The sequence below is a fragment of the Crotalus tigris genome, unplaced genomic scaffold (genome assembly GCF_016545835.1).
Source record: "Crotalus tigris isolate CLP2741 ecotype Arizona unplaced genomic scaffold, ASM1654583v1 scf7180000019924.707973, whole genome shotgun sequence".
Taxonomy (NCBI): Eukaryota; Metazoa; Chordata; class Lepidosauria; order Squamata; family Viperidae; genus Crotalus; species Crotalus tigris.
Genome location: NW_024097775.1, coordinates 20,157 through 38,531, shown reverse-complemented (window position 1 = coordinate 38,531; position 18,375 = coordinate 20,157).

Genomic DNA, 18,375 nt, shown 5'->3' with positions numbered 1-18,375 from the left:
TTCTATCTGTGTTGAATTAATTGTATTAGAAGCAGGAATATTAATGCATCCAATAATAAAAGCGAAAAAAACCTAACCCTGCTACCATGTCAATTAAGTCTGAAATTTTGCATAATATATTCTCAGAAGAATTTGTCTCACTTTAGAGGTTTTACCATCAGAATGTGTGCATTCACCATTTGTGAGAGTTTTGAAATAAATATGTTTGAACAATGCAATTATTATGTGAAAAGTGATTTAGCTTTTATTGAAATAGGAAAGGATTGACCTATCTAAACTGTGGAACATAGAGCTAGGCTTGGCATAGCAAATTGCTAGAAGCGGCTATTTAGCAATTCCAATAGCAAAGTGAATGTCATTGTCTACTGAAAACATGCTTTTAGGAACCACATTCCAGATTCATAACACATCCTCCTTTAGTTATAGGTTCCAATATGCATCCAAAATACTAAAATATGCAATGAAAGTGTATTGTGTCCTTGTGTGTCTTTTTTTTTTTTAAATCTACTATTGAAAAAGCTGATTCTCTGTGGTGATGTATCTATTATGACATCAACTTCAAAGGGACCCCAACTTGTGGTTTCATTGGGGGGGCTCTATTCATATATGCAGAAACTGGCAGGAGACACTACCATAACAGCTCAAAGAGCTTGAAAAAAAGATGTATCTGCTTTCACAGTGCCAAGCAGTGTTTTATATGTGTTTCTGGACCTTTTAAATACTTTTTTTTAACAGATTGTATATTTTTAAAGGAAAAATTCATTAGGAGAGTTAATTTGCAACTTCCATATCCAGGCAGTACTGAAAGTCAACTCTAAATTTTTCTAGGGTTGTCTATTATATAAAATTATTTGTTTTATATTATATAGCAGGAGTCCCCGTGGCATGCCAGCAACCGGTCCACACAAACAAGGAAAGCCCCATCCGCAGGAGGCAGGCAGCATACAAAACCACGCCCCCTCTGGTCCATGGAAAAACCTCTCTCCAAGTAACCGGTCCCTGGTTCCCCAAAGGTTGGGGACCTCTGTTCTATAGTCTTTCTTATTTCAAGTGTTATTTTTCATTGCACTGAAAAATGTTTTTTTCATGGAGTCTGCAACAGCAGCAGGATTACTCCTTAATCCTTTCTAGGATAATGTCAATCTCTGGAGAATGTAACTAGATTCCACATTGCACTAAGTCAGGCATGTCAAATTCACGACATCACGTGACGTCGCATGACATATCAGAGCTTTTTCGCCATTGCCGGCAATGGGATGGGCGTGGCTCCAGTATGATGAAACCGGTCCGCGGGCCGGCAGTTTGACACCCCTGCACTAAGTCATAATCTGTTTAAACAGAGGTTGCTAATTAGCCACAACTATAATTTATAAGTTATAGTATTTAGATTCATATATCATGCTAAACCAAAGATGCTGTGCCCCTGAACTAATAACATGAATTGTGACAACCCCCTATGATTAAAACTAATAAGCTTCTTCTTGATAAGATTGAGATTGCCAGTTACCAGTTTATCTCAATGAATTCTTTAGGTACATATGCAACCCAGAGTCCTATCAGAACCTGATCCTGCTCCAGACAAATCTGTGCCATAGTTCATCTCTGCATGCAGAAGTCTATGCAAAAAGGGGACGGGTTGTGGCAGTGATCAAGCTTTTCATTGACAAGCCATTGATTTGGCAAATGATAGTGAATTTTGGTAAAGCTTTGCCTCCATAAACCATCAGCCAGCTTCTCCAGATAAAGGTGGGGCTGTTTTTTTGCAGGATTTTAGCTTGGGTGCACAAAGATGGTTCACAGTTATAGTGGTGGTTTTTTACAGCAAAACTGGACCAGTACTCACAGGAGAGACAATACTCTTGTGTTCAGCATTCCAATTTGGTAAGATGGCAGTGCACAAATCTGGAAACTAAGGGTTCCTGCTGCACAACGTATTGCTTGCACAGTTGAAGGCATGCATTTCTGCAAATGCATCAGCATATATACATCTACTGCATTCTGCTCTTCAAAATGCCTTATTAAACTAAGACAAAAAGGCAAGGTGACTTCCTTGCCATTCCCTCTGACCTAATCTGCTGTCTATTAGTAACCTGGCTGCTTCCAACACAAGAGCAAATCAACTTTTGAACTCCTGCAGGCCAAAACAGCTGAGTATCGAGTTTTCACATCTGCTAATGTTCTCTGGCCATCACTGTTGTGTGCACACAAAACTGGAACCCTGGAAATCACTGCTCTCCCTGCCAAGCCAAGCAGTATTACTGTCTGTACAAACTAGAACACAGTATAATTTCATGGCAAAATTTGATGATTATAGAGCAAGAAACTAAGAAAAAGAAAGCAAATAGATAACCACGTATTCATATGTAGTCCAGTCAGGAGTCAAGCAAAGGCTGAAATAGGGTGGGTATATAATCCATGAGCCCTGTCCCCTCAGAGCCCTGTAAAATAATTGTGGAAAACTAATGGCTTTGAACTAAGAAACAAATAAAAACCATAGCTAAGCATTCAGCACTTGTCAGGGTCTGATGTGACCCATGTCCACCAAGATTTTCCCCTTTCCACCACCTACCCCTCAGTGGTATCAGTTTACCCAGTAAACTTTCTTCTTGGAGGAAAACTGCAAGAGTCATAGAAAAGGAAGAAGTTTAGATCATATCATCAGCATAGTGAATGAATGAAGCATCAAGTAGTTAAGGTGTTCCACAGTGAAAGCAGCATTGGGCACATTTTGCTGTTATGATATGTTCAATGAAAAGCAATGATAAGCATATTGTGGAATATTGATATTACACTATTTATTTTGCACTAAAAGCTCCCTTTTACCTTAGGCAAATAAATTATCTTCTTCCATAGCATTCCTTTAATAATCTTGTCGCACCCTGTCACCATCACATTTCCTAAAAAGACAGTAACTGAAATTTCTTCTGAAGAAATTTTGGGCTGCTGCAAATACTGTATACTTTTACTACTAATTTATGTGTAATCTTTCAGTAGTGCATGTACGAACATTGACAAATCACTGTGTGCACAGATATGTGTTCTATTAATGTTTCTTGGGATTCAAGCCATGTTTTCCATCATGTTCAGCTGTTTTGCATAATAAATCAAAACATCTTTTTGCTGAATGATTGCTTCGAAAGTAATTGCCTTGGAAATAACCTTTGTACAAAATGTTAATAGACATGCCAACTTGAAAAAGAAAAGAGATGAGTTTTAGACTGTGCAGGGATATTATGCTGCACCTACACAGAGAGAGTAAGTAACAGGAGCTGCCTCTGATATTGTCTTTCAATTCTAATGCAAGATTCATGCTTGATCTGTCTCCCCTTACCTTCTGCACCCATTTTTTTAACAAGCAAATGTCACAAATCATACTAACTGGGACAGGCTAGAAAGATATTTCTGCGTAATACATGAGTGGTTATTGTCATGCCTTAATGGGAACTGCTGGTCCTGCATACAGGAATACTTCTGTTTCTATGGAATAAAACCTTAAAAACAAAACAAAGAGCTGAGCAGTGAAGCAAATGTTCAGTGTGGATATAAAGAGGGGCATGTGGAATAAATTTGCATTCATCTCAAAATCATGCTGAACTTAAAACATTCAGTACTTCTTAAATCAGGTTTGTGTTAGGGCAGAAATACTCAGCATATCCCATGAAACTGAGGCTCAAAGCAAATGCAGAGGGGATGCTTCTGTTAGTAGTTCTCATAGTGGCTGCGCTACACAAATCACCTTTGTGCTACAAGAAGGGCCTGTCTTTGCACCAAAGTGGCCACTGTCAAAGTAAAGCTCAGCTGGAAAAATGAAACCCTGAATGAATAAATCATGGAGAGGCTCTTCAAGCCTTGATAGTCTATCCAAGTTCTTCTAGTGGTGAAAGATGGCACAATGCTGAAAGCAGGATGGGAGTGCATTGGGATGCATTTATATGCCACCTGAGCCCTTCGCTATGGATTCCTGGTCTCTTTTTAAAGAAAGCCGTGTTGGAGCTGGGAGCCTAGCATGTGGGAAGAAGAAATGGAGGGACACAGAAGGCTCATGCAAGTCATCCACAAAATGCAGTCCGAGATCATCAAGCTAGTACAAGAAAACCAAACCCTTCGAGGGGAATTACAGTTTGGTGGGCAGAAGGAAACAAAGCGAGAAGAGGGTACCAGAGAGAACACTCCGAAGGAAGAATCCTGGAGCCTCTCAAGCTCAGATGAAGAGGCCACTGGCTCTCTAGTGGCTCTGCGCAGGAGTGTTTCAGCTGGCTCTGCTTTGACACTACAAGAACAAAAAGGTACCATGCAACTAAAACTGCCAGTGAACAATATGTGACTCTTGGGCTCATCTTTTTCTTTTGTTTAAGTCAGAGAAACAAGACCTAGTGGCTTACTCTGTTGGTAGTGGCATAAATTAATGTTTTCACTACACCAATAATATTGACATTTTCTCCTGCGAGGTTTGTCAAAGAGCTAAATCGTACAGTTTCAAACCTGAAATTTAATCTCCCTTAAAAGTTCTACGAGCATAAGGAGTGGGAAATTTATATGTACTTTTTAAAACTTGTTAATATAAATGAAGAATTCTGAACTTGGTCACAGTCAAAGTAATACAAATACTGTAGAAAGTAACAAAGCCGTGCATCATGTTAGTTTGGATCTGTCACGCTGGTCTACAAGAAGAAAGCCTCAGAAATGAAGGTAGCTCAATTTTACCAGAATTGGATCACTAATAAAGGAAAATAAAGTCTCGAATATTAATTGGCTCCAGTTTGCAAGATACAGCTTCAGGTGAAAATTACACCAAAATAATTCAAAATTACAAGGGGTTTGTGTGATTATGTTCCATAACTTTTCTGCAAAAAGTGATATAGCAATGAGAATGGTGCCACACCAATCATTATAAATTTTTCTTTTTATTGATACCAATAGCATAATTTTCCATTCATTTATTGATTTTCCATGTAATATTTTCAGGCTTTTTGCATGAAAAACTGACAAGCTCTAACATCAGATTAAATGACATTCTATCTTTATTCGGTATCTAAATTTGCTTTTTGGCTTTTCTCTTGTGACCTGCAGTAGAATCATCCCTGGGGAGATTCCAGCAGTAATTGGCAAGCATGGATGGACTCCATTTCCCTTGGTATCTTTTCTCCATGCCTGCAATATCCTGGTGGAATCTCTCCCCATGCTCATCACTCACTGTCCCAAAATTCAAAGGGAAATAGTGTAAATACAAGTGTAAGAAGTGAATTCTCAGTGACATGTTTGCACTAAGTGCTTTATAGGACCTAAGTAAATTTTCATGTGTTTTTCATAGTCATCTGCCTTGCTGTTCCTGAGAAACTCTATTGCCACGGACCTGAAGGCTTCCCATGCCTTCTTTTCCTTGCCGCGCAATAGACGATCAAACTTGTCATTTCAGAGAAGTTCTTGAATCTGTGGACTTACAAAGATGTCTTCACTGATTTTGGCTTCACTAAATCTTAGAAAATTTTCATACAGATATTGGAAACCTGGTTTTGTTTTGCCCATAGCCTTTACAAAGTTCTGAGATCCTGACATCACTCTGCAAGAGGTTCCACTCTGCAAGAGGTTCCAGTAGCTCTGCCTTACTCTTAGGCAATTCCAAATCCCTGACCAGGTCATTTAGTTCACTCTGTGAAATTAGATGTGGTTCAGGAGGAGCATATGGTGGGCTAAAGTTTGGGTCCACTGACATTGATGGCCCTGGATCAGCTGCATCCTGCTCATCACTTTTCTCATCATCTGAGTCTAAAGAGTAGGATTCTGGTGGCAAGTCCTCACCATGGGATGCAGGATGCAGTGCAGATGGAATGTTTGGATATTCCATGGTCCATTTCTTTTTTTCTTGAGATCCCTTTTGCAATTGGAGGAACCATGCAAAAATAGTACTCGCTACTATGATTGGTGGGTTTCCTCCACACCATTGGGACTGTGAAAGGCATGGACTTTTTCTTCTGGTTTAGTCAATGATGCAGATAAGTTGCATATGTAATGCAACAATAATGAGGAGCCCAACTCTTGTCCTGATCCCCTGTTTGCCTCCAAAATATAAGTTGCATGACTTTTTTACCACTGCCGTCATACTGCACTTTTGAGATGCAAATGTAACCTCGTCACAAATGTAACAGAAGTTATCTGCATTGTTTATACAGTTTTGAGGCATCTTGGCTTCTGAGGGAAAATATCATGCAAATATTCCTTGGAAATGTTAGGCAATGACACTTTCACAAGTCATCAGATGTAACTGTATGATGCATAGATCTCACCAAGACAAATGTGCCTTGCAATTAAAGAACAATAAATTAAAGTTAGGTAATAATTTTTAGATTTATACACTTCCATGTGGTATTATTTTCATTGTTCTACCATACTTTGTTGAGAAGTTACAAGGCATCATGATGGTTAGATACCTCCCTCCCTTGTAGGCAAATATACTCGCCTGTGTATAAATCTTTATTGTGAAATACCTTGAAAACTTTAGCCAACCAGCACCTTTATCACCTGTTTTCTAATTCATCTAATCAAAATACATAAGAATTAACACATTTTATCTCAGGGGTCAATTTCCCAAAATTCGTAGAACAGTGTTATGGTATTTTTGGATAACTGCAGCATTGTATTATCTGATGAATGTTTAAAAAGCGTGACTCTGTGAAATAACAAAAATCCAGTACCAACTTTCAAGGTGGAGCAAAGCACTGTAAAAGGGGTGTTGTCTTACCTGAACGCCTTTTCTCAGCATGATGATGGAGAATCCACGGATGGGTTGTCTTAATCTATCTGCTCCAATTAGACTAAGTCTGAAATTTAGTACCGCCCCCTCTGTGCCAACTGCACCCCAGTTTTAGGCTAAGGCGATACTCAGACTTTAGTCCGACGCATCTGAACAATATGGGAACCAGGCCAACTGACCTAATGGGAGGGAGTGGATTCTCCATCATCATGCTGAGAAAAGGCGTTCAGGTAAGACAACGCCCCTTTCTCCAGCATGATTGGATGGAGAACCCACGGATGGGACATACCAAAGCCCTGTGTCCCTAGGGTGGGGAATTAGATTGGGCCTGGGTCCCATCCAACGTTAATGCGTGTTCTAGAACCTTGCGGCCAAATGAAGCCGTAGAAGATGCATATATATCCCTCTTGTAGTGACAGACAAAGAAAGAGGGCGATGCCCATGTTGCTGCTCTACAAATTCCCTCTACGGAGGACTGAGTAGACCAGGCAGCTGTAGTAGCTGCGCCCCGGTGGAATGGGCCGTGATATGCCTCGGATCTCGCAGTGACTAAGACTGATATGCCAGAGAAATGCAAACTCTAATCCACCTGCGTATTGTGGTTGAAGAAACCTTCTGACCTAGTGATGAAGGGTGATAGGACACAAACAGAGCCTCTGTTCTGTGGAAAGATGAGGTTCTCTGTATATAACAATATAAGCCCTGCGCATATCCTATTTGTTCCACTGAACCTCTATGTCATTAGATGGGTTAGGACAGAAGTCCAGCAAAACTATTTCCTGAGATCTATGATACAAGGACTTGACCTTAGGCACGAAGGAGGGGCCTAGCCTAAGGGTTACCCTGTCCTTATGGAACGTACACAGGTCCTTCCTCACTGAAGAGTAGCCAGTTCAGATATCCTTCTTGCTGAAGTTACAGCAGCAAGAAATGCCACCTTCATCGATAACTGTTTAAACAAACCAGTGTCAATAGTTCAAAGGGTGCGAAACAAGAGCCTATAACCCTGATGAAGATCCCACGAGGGGTATCTATGTACAGTTGATGGTCTGACGTTGTTAGCTCCTTTTAGGAAGGAGCGTATCATAGGGTAATGTGTTAAGGATTCACTGCCACAGGAAATAACTGTGGCAAGTGATGCTACCTGCCTGCGGATGGTGCTTGTGGAAAGCCCTTTATCTAGACCATCCCTCAGGAACTCCAAGATAACTGGCATTGAAACCGCCAAAAGGTCAATTTTTCGAACTGAACACCAATTACAGGAGTCTCTCCATGTGGCATCGTATATTCTATTCGTCGAGGGTCGCCTGGATTGCTGAATCATAGCTATGACCTTTGACAAATATGAGTCTCAGCCTAAGGCCTGCCTCTCAAGTGCCAGACGGTTAAGTGGAGTCATTGAGGGTCTGGATGGCGTAGTTCCCCCTGAATGTGGGAGATGCGATTTGCTGGGATCCTCCATGGAGGTGATGCGGAGAGCTCCATCAGGTCGGCGACCAAGAGCGTCTCGGCCAATGCGGCGCAACCAGGAGGACCTCTGCTTGTTCGCGAAGGATCTTCCTGATCGTGGCAGGAAGAAACGGCAGAGGAGGGAAGGCATAGAGCAGTTCCCTGGGCCAGGGACTGCGGAGCGCATCTGTTCCCTCCGCTGATGGAGGTGGGAACCCGGAAAGGAATCTGGGAAGTTGTGAGTTGGTGGGGGAGGCAAAAGGTCTAAGGTTGGGGAACCAAACCTGTCCACGATCTCTCTGAACACCTTCGGATACAGCTGCCATTCAGAATGGTCCACGGTTGCTCTGCTCAGTGAGTCCGCCTGCTGGTTGGTCACTCTGGATATGTGCTCCGCCCTGATGGAGGCAAGATTCAGTTCCACCCAGGACCCCAGCAATTTGGCCTCCTGCATGAGAGGCCTGGACCTTGTCCCCCCTTGTCTGTTGACGTGGGCCTTGGCTGTAATGTTGTCGGTTAAAATCAGGACATGTTGGCCCTGTACTATATCGGTGAATCCCTTTAGGGCCATATGTATGGCTCTGAGTTCCAGCCAGTTTATATTGTTCCTTAGGTCCTGTTTGGACCACCGACCTTGAGCCCAGTGCGTGTGGAGGTGTGCCCCCCACCCAAACAGGCTTGCATCTGTGGTAATGGTAATCCTGTCTGGTTCTAATACTGCTCCCCGTGACAGCGCTGGGGAGTCCCACCATTGAAGGGAGTTCAAGTCTCTGAAATGGACGGAGAAGCCATGTAATTCTCTGGCATGGAGGCGTGCCCATGGCACAATTTGCACGCAGGACACCGTCTTCCCCAGTAGCTGTGATAGGGAGGCCAATGTGACTACTCTGGCCCTTTGGATCCGACGTACAAGAGTCTGAATAGAGTTCCTTCGGTCCTGAGATAGGTAGACCGTACAATTGTCCGTGTCTATAACAGCGCCCAAATGGAGGAGCCGGGTTGTTGTATGACTTTTCTGGAAATTAACAGAAAACCCGTGCTCCTGAAAGACCTTGATGGCTAGGGCGAGGTCTGACTGAGCGTTTCGGAATGATGATGACTGAATTAGTATGTCATCTAAATAGCATTGAATTCTGATTGGAATTTGTCTAAGGTGGGCTGCGAGCACTGCCAGTACCTTGTAAATACCTTCGGTGTCGATGAGAGGCCAAATGGTAGGGCTCTGTACTGGTAGTGGGCATAGCTGAAACATGTCTCAGTTAGGTCTATTGAGGTAAGAAAGTCACCTTGCCTGATGCTGGCCAGGATTGATTGAAGTGGTTGCATCTTAAACTTCTTATACCTCATCTTAGGGATGACGACGAGATTTGAGTAAAACCTTCGTCCTTCTTGGTCTTGTGTACTGGTTCAATTGCTCGTATTTGTAATAAATGAGCTATGGCCTCTGACATAAAGTCAGCCCTGGACCTGCTCGTTGGGATAGGGCAAGAGCAGAATTTGTCAGGTGGTTGAGAACAAATTCTAGTCTCAAACCTTGTTGACAGTGTCTAACACCCATGCATCTGTAGTGATGGCTGTCCAAGTGCTGGAATAAGGGGCCAGCCGGCATCTGTAGTGGTGACTGCCCAAGTGCTGGAATAAGGGGCCAGCTGGCTTCCTATGGGAAGTGAGACTGTGAGATCACTTGCCTCGTTTAGAGGAACGGCCCCTCGGCCTTGAGGGGGCCGCTTGGCCTGGATCTGTGGTCTGCTTCTGCATGCTGAACGATCCTGATGTCGTTCTTGTCTCTGAAAGGAATAGAGGGATGCCTGGGCCCAGTCCCAGGATGGAGCTGGTCGAAAGGCAGCCTCCTGTAACTGCTCTGTGACATGAGTTAACCAGAGTTTTACGTTTGTCCTTACCTTCAGTTAAGTATGGTTCTAGTGCCTTACCAAAGAGATGTCCACCTGTGTAAGGTTTAGAGGCCAGACGCCACTTGGTCTTGGTGTCTGCTCGCCAATTCCTGGGCCAAAGGAGCCTTCGTGCTGAGATGTCTGCAGCGATGGTCTGGCAGTGTATCTAGCCATGTGCAGAGAAGCGTCGGCTAGGTACTGGGATGTAGCCACTAACTTACCCAGATTTTGGTGAGCTCTGAGCTGGTCTGGAGGGATCCTGTCCTGGAGCTCACGTAACCCAAGGGCTGAAGCCCTGGCGAAGAAGGCCATGGACATTGCCGCCCTTGTTGCCCAGGCCATGGACATTGCCGCCCTTGTTGCCAGATGGGAACTACGCAATGCGGAGTCAATCTTTTTATCCTCCGCCCTAAGTGCCTCATTTATGTCCCCAGGGATGTAAGCATTGGGAAACAATGAGTTCAAGACTTATCAATCTCAGGAATCTCCAATAGGGAGGCCAGAGAATGGGCAACATTGAATAATGTTGTCTCTACTGCACCGGGGCTTAAGAAGGATCCTAAGTTCTCCCATATTTCTTGAACTATATTCAGAAAAAGGGGAGGGCAGGGAATATTGTTCTGTGAGACTGAGGGCTTGGTGTATATGTCGTGGGGACCCCTGGACGTTGTAGGTGGGGTCTCCTGTTCTTGGGGGAGGTTTGCAGTAGTGCAGGCCCTGAGTAGCAGGGAATTAAAGAATGAATGGTCAAAGAGACCGACAGGAGGGGTGGGGTCAGAGGGAGTGATGCCCTTGTCCTCAAACAAAATCAGGCCAGATTGTTCAGCCCCTGTAGATTCCAAATCCGATGAGGGATCCTCCATCAAATCTGGAGATTGTGAATGATACGTGGCCTGGGGGGGTGGCTGTGGGTGTTGGAGGCCATAAACTGAGCCACAGCCTGGGCTATCATGGACTGAAGGAGGTCCGGGTTCAAGGCCTGGTTCTCAGGAGGGCGAAGCCCTGCTGCAGTGGGGGTGAACGTGGCCTGGGGTCCTGGGGTGTCCTGGTTGGTTATGCCCCTCCCTGGGTCCACTCTTGTGGTTAAATCTAATTGGGGAATTCCCCTGGGGGGAGACCAGGCCCCTGGGGCTGAGGCACAATGTGAGGAAAGGGGTTCAAAAATGGACCTTCCCATCATGCCTGTCAGATCTGGGGAGGCCGCTCTCAGTCTTTGGGACTCCTCCTCCCTCTGTGGCTCCCTGCTTGGCTGGGCTTGCTTGGTGGTGTTCTTTCCACTTGCCTGTGTTTGATGTTTCCTCTTGACCGGCTCGCTGGTTTTCTCTGCCATGATGAGCTGCTCTGGGCTCAACCTTGGTAAAACGCCCCCCCCTCGGCGCTATAATTCACCAAGGGAGCCTGCAGAGATGATTCGGCCCGTGAGGGGGGTGGGCGGGGAATTAATGGGCACCGCGTCCCTTGGGAGCGAGCAGGCCCTCCCCGGTTGAAACCGCTGTAATCTCGAGGCCTCTGCCACCGGTGATCGACCACTGCCTTCAGGAGAGAGCTCCAGGCAGTCTGGGCCTCAGCCACACACAAAATGGCCGCCGAGAGGCAATTCAAAATGGCGGCCGCCAAATTCGCGCCAAAAAAAACGGCCATTAGAAAGAGACCTTGAGGCCTGGGGCCTAAGCTGCAACGAGCCCTCATTCCGAGGAATCGCTTGGGCTCCTAACGCAGCGAATGGATTCCAAAAAAAAAAAGGCCATTAGAAGAAGAAGGCCTTGAGGCCTGTGGCCTAAGCTGCGATGAGCCCTCGTTCCGAGGAATCGCTTGGGCTCCTAACGCAGCGAATGGATTACAATTAGGTGGGCTGAGAGAGGCTGAGGCAGGCCGAGGCCTAGTAAGGCCTCCAGGCTCTGAAAATTGGATCGGTGCCAAAAACTTTCTCCTGCTGCTGGGGCGGTCTGCTGAGGCCGAGGGACCTAGAAAAGGCTCCCTCCAGGCCTGATGAGCCTCGTCGTCCCTTGCGGAGCCCCCCAGTCAATTGGCAAGCTTACCCCTGCCTCTAAGGCCTCCAGGCTCTGGTTAGAAGAATGGAGCCTCTGATGCAGAGGAACGGCCCCTGGTAGGAGATTTCTCTTGCTTCTGGGAATCCAATTTTCAAGCTGATTGTGAAGCTGAAAGGCTCTCAAAGGGAGAAAGGGAAAGTTCCCCCCCCCCCAAAGGGAGGTTTTGTCAGCCTGTCAGCCTGCTAGGCTACAGGTTGGGATGAAATAAAATAGGAATACACAGTCTTCTGCTCCAGGAGCGAAGAAAAAACGCGTCTTAGAGCAAAGAGACTAAGTCTAAAACTGGGGTGCAGTTGGCACAGAGGGGGCGGTACTAAATTTCAGACTTAGTCTAATTGGAGCAGATAGATTAAGACAACCCATCCGTGGGTTCTCCATCCAATCATGCTGGAGAATAATAATAGTAGTAGTACAAATAAGACTTATTCCATGGGATTTCTCCTAGATATATAATAATAATAGTTTTAGGCCAGGGGTAGGTAACCTTGGCTTTTATGACTCATGATCCACAAGTCATAAAAGAGCCAAGGTTGCCTACCTCTGGTTTAGGCAGTAAGGTTTACATGTCCAAATAAGAGGAGAAGACTGCAAATTCCAATAGAGTCTTCTCCAACTTGATGTCTTCATATGTGTTGTATTACACAATCTAAAATTCAAACCCAACATACCCAAAGTCCATTATGCCTGGTATCTGTGGAAATTGTAACCCAAAATATCTTAAAGGCATGAGAGTGGCAAGGAAGTAATCATAAAGGTATTTTCTTGGAAGTATCACTAAAATTAAGAGGGCTATTTTTAAAAAAGTTCTCAATTGCAGTAAATGTTTCCTTGTTGCTCTTTCCAAATATATTAAACAATTATGATCAGCGGTAATCAAAACTTCTAGAGAAATGTGAATCCTAAACTATCTATTTAAACAGAACCATCTTTACCTGTATGAAGAAAAAACTTTGCTTGATTTCCTTTTTTAGGTAAGAAATGACTATCACAGAACTATCCTAACAGATTCGATAATAAATGATTTGGTAGGCAGTGCAAATCATTATTTACCATTTAGCTTACTGTAGTGACCATAGTGTCAAATTCCAAGACTATACACTACCCAGTTCTTCTTAGAGAAAAGGAAAACTAAGAAAAAATGGAAATGGATAGACTGGAATAAATATACCTATATTATGCTTCAGTTGCCTCTTAACATTGCTTAAGTGAGATAACTCCCCCTAATCAGATGAACTCCAGATTTAGATTATAATTTCCATCGTCTCTGACTATTGGTTATACTGAATTGTAGTGCAAGAATCTGAATCAACAACAGTAATAGAGTTCTATACAGATTCTCCACATGTCATCTATTGCTTTTTCCACATCAAATGGATTGGTTTGATTTCTCTCTTCTAGTTTGTCACATTTGTCATGCTCATATGGTTTCTGGGTATGGGGTTAGATATCCATCAAATTTTGGACTGCCTAATATTTATTACTCACACATATTGGCTATTCAACAAATATGCAACTATATATTTATTTATTCAATTTCTATAGCCACCCAATTCAACCAAGTGACTCTGAGTGGCTTACAATTATAAATACAATAATATTTGTCTTCTATATAACTGGAATAACATTTATGCTGCATGTTCTTGGTGCAGATAACATTATGACTGTCAGGCGTTATTCCATCTCCTCTGTGCCTTCACTTCTCAGCAATAAACACCACAAAGGTGATAAGAGGAATCCTTTCAAGTCATCTCTTGAATTTAAAGGGATAAACAAATCACCAGTCTTTACTACAGATGGACCATTATCCAACAAAGAAGATAAAGGTTTTGCAAAAATCTCATCAATTAAAAACAGATCTTTCCATGACCAAGTTTTCAAGTGCAGGTAAGTTAGATTACATGACAAAATGTTGAATAAGGCTCAGGGTTTTTTTTTTTTTTTTTTTAAAAAAAAACATCTAATGATGATGATTTGAAAACATCTGGTAAGCAAGATGAATAGACTTCAGTTTATTAGATTTACTTCTAAAAACATTTGGAATGGAAAGTTAATTTTGGATCAGCACATTGTTGAAAATCTCTGCCAACCCTGCTTACAGTCTCTCGGCACCCTGAGGCTGTGCTGCCAAATTTAGTAACAAAATGGGCTAATTATTGACAGACCAATTTCTGACTATAGGGGCATGGAGATTGATAGGAGTGGGAACAGATGACCTCTTAAAATCTATTTTTGAGTCCCCAAACAGATATTTGATACTTTTTGCTGTAGTAAGGGTGAGAAACAGACTGATTTATTCTGATTCTAAATAGCTGTTTGTTCCACAAACCAGTACCTGCTGCAAAAATCTTAAGCTTAAGCTTTAAAGATTCTGACTCTAGACATTTGTTTTGATCACTGAAAATGAATGTGCTTACAGTCCTTTCACTCCCAAAGTCACTCTTTCTTATCTTAGTTTCTTCATGTCAGCAATGTTGTTCAGGGCAGAAAAGAGATATTTAATTGCTGCTGCTGTTAAACAGTTGCGAATTAGGAAAACTTACTAATCTATTGCAGATCTCCCAGAAATTTTTCAATAAATTCACATCTGTATTTTGTCTACTTCTGCTCTGGTGAAATGCACTATAGACCTATTTATTATTGTGGGATAGGGGTGAACATAACAGGATTTCATTTCTAGTATAGAGTTCTGATTTTCAGGTAGAACCAATAATTAGTTAGAAAGCAGTATTGCAGACTAACTCTGCCCACAGTCTGGAGTTCAATCCTAACAGACTCAAGGTTGATTCAGCTTTTCATCCTTCCAAGGTTGGTAAAATGAGGACCCAGATTGTTGGGGGCAATATGCTGACATTGTAAACCGCTCAGAGAATGCTGTAATGCACTATGGAGCGGTATATAAGTGATATTGCTATTGTTATTTATTTATTAAATTTTTATGCCACCCATCTCACTATCAAAGCAACTGGATGATCTACAACACAATATTATATATAATTGTTCTTGGTTCATATACACAAAAATACTGCAGGTATCTTAGATGTTGTTTGCTTGCAGGTCACTTTCAAAATATCAATAAGCATTTTTCCCATGGACTGGCTAACCAGGCCTAAAACAATCCTGAGCATATTTCATAGAATTCCCTATCTTGCATGACCAGGGAAGCTATCCAGTTTCTTGAAGCTATATATGAATAGGATCTTTACTGCTGATTATTAAACTGATATAATAATAATAATAATAATAATAATAATAATAATAATAATAATAATAATAAAGTTGGAAGGGACCTTGGAGGTCATCAAGTCCAACCCCCTGCTCAGGCAGGAAACTCTATACCATTTCAGACAAATGGCTGTCCAGTCTCTTCTTAAAAACTCCAATGTTGGAGCATTCACCACTTCTGAAGGCAGATTGTTCCACTGATAAATTGTTCTAACTGTCAGGAAGTTTCTCCTTAGTTCTAAGTTGCTTCTCTCCTTGATTAGTTTCCGTTGATAACAAGATGCTGATGACTGTTGAATTGAACATGACCTGGGTGGTTTAGGTTTTTTTCTTAACTTTCCCAACATAGCATTTTCTAGTGGATTTCCCATCCAAGTACTGTTGTAACTGATACCAGACTTTACTTTACTTTTTAATATCCACCAAAGTTAGCTAATAATATAGTATTATTAGCCTATACTTTGGAAGACATATTTCCAAATGGGAATTCTTTATAAGGCTGAGATGCAGAATATAATGGATCCATTGTGGAATATAATTATCATTCTGTGCAATGTATTGAGTACTTTTCTTACTGAAACAAACATGTGACCTGAAGCTGGAGGGGCAGCATACCCTCCCCCTCCCCACGAAAGTTAAAAAAAAAAAACAGTTGGCAAATTTCACTCAATGCTTTGATGCAGAACATCTCATTTTCCACATGTTTTCTTTTTCCAAGCATTAGACCATCAAAACCTTTCCATTGGAGAGGTCAGTTCTGAGGTGGGGTCCATTTGCATAAATAAATCTAGTGTGTTGCATTGATAAGTTTTTGCTCAAGAAATTAAAACAAGGCTTTTTACTTAAAATCTTTTGCCTGCATTTCTTTTCTAGGGGGAAAGTAAAGGCTGTCAGTTTCTTGTTGTCGCCTTACTCAGGAAATCAAGATTCTTTCAAATGCTTACGAAGTGAGAACACAAAACAATTAAGCACCATTATTGAAAAGGACATGTGAACTGGTGACTTTTTAGAAGACCTGGGCAGATTTGGGGAATAAACTATCTTGATGTAGCCCAGGGGTTGGGTTATTTCATGCAAAGTACTTTGGCAAATACCTTCAGAGAATCACCCAAGCAAATAATGTTTCAGATCACTGGATGACTTTTCTAGTAGAAGACAAGAAAACATCTGACAGACACCATCAGGACAGCTTTTGCATCCATGCTAAAAAAAAATCCAGTGAATTAAAGGACTGGATTAAGCAGCATTTAATTAGTACAACAGTTTTCACTTTAGCTTTTTTAAAAGAGTGCTTAGTTCCTTCATGTAATGCTCGTCATAAATATTAACATTTTAAAATAAAATGAGGTTGTTTATTAAGCTATATATTTTTAATTAAAAATAGATACAACCAGAAAGAAAAATGCACAAGGACTATGTGGTCAAAACCATTGGTCTTACAAATATATTCATGTTATCTTATTCAAAACAATTACACAGAAAAGAAAATGTGCATTTTTAAATACCCCCCCAAATGGGAATCTTTGCAGAGAAAATACATATTTTTCCAGCATTGTTAGATTTATTTTTTTGCAATTATAAAAATATGCCATATGCCTTTCTTTTGGTTTATAATTCAAGATATGCAAATGGCATAAATACATGAATAAAATAACATCATTTTATTTTTCTTGTTTTTGTATCCTTAAGTATCTTATCCAGAAAATGCAATGAACATGTTCCCTATTTCAGGGGATGAAAATTTGGATATTTTGCCAATTGCATCTGAAATTATCTAATTTGAAGTCTGTTAATTCAATGTTTTAGTGTATTAGAGTTATTGTTAGTAGTATTAATAATAGTATTTAATTCAGTAAGTAGGCATTCTGTTTCCTTGTTTCATAACCGAATGTACTCTTGAGCATCTAATTTTAAGCAATTATAGACCATTTGTAAATCAGAACTATAGTTTTATTATTTTGTAAATGATATGATTAATAAAACTGTGAAGATGCAAACCAGCCTTTCTCAGATTGATAATCGTGATTTAGATTTAATGTTATTTAGATTTCTAGTCTGCACCTCAAAGGAGTTTCATCTGGCACTTCAAGGGAGTATACCTGGTATTCTCTCACCCAGTATTTTCTCCTCAACAACAAACTTGGAAGGTAGCATTGACTTTGAATGTAGTACAAAGTTGTCCAGGCAGTTTCCAAGCTGAATGTGAAGTTAAAGTGAGTCTTAGTAGCCCAGTTTAATATACTCATCCCCTCCTGCCAAATATGGTACCAGGCAACACCATTCTTACTACTTCTTTCATTTCTCCTACTAGATGGAGGAGGAGGAGGGGGGGAGGAGGAGGAGGAGGAGGAGGAGGAGGAGGAGGAGGAGGAGGAGGAGGAGGAGGAGGAGGAGGAGGAGGAGGAGAAGCTTGTGTTCTGCAAAGCAGAGCCCAACTTTTCAAGGGTATTAATTCCAAAACTTTTTGTGGGTTTTACAAAAGTCACAGGATTATTTTTAGAAAGTAACTAGAATAGCTAAAGTCCAGAAAAAAACACAGAAGTGGTGGAAAGCATCCTGACTGGGTGACAGGGAACAATCTCATTGATTTGCCTTCTGGTAAATATATATTTTGCTATTATTTGTAACAGCCTCAGCAGATATTCTGTGCAAGTGTCCATATCATAGACAAAATTTGACTAAATCATTCTCTAATTCTTATTGATTCAGTGCATTGCATTCAATTACCGCTAAAGCTGTCTATATTATGAGGATGCACATATTTGTATTTCATGTCAGGCAACATTCTAGACAAGGATTAGAAATATAAACAATGCTACAGATCTCATTTTTGTTTTGAACCTTGCCAGTCATGTGTACTGCTTTTAAACCTCTATTTTAAAAATGTGGAAATAAGAGCTATGTCATCCATGATCTGAGTGGATTGATATGTGTATTAATTGGCTTATGTGATCATTATGCTATTAACAAAAAAAATTAAAAACACTTTCCATGAATAATTACAGCTGCA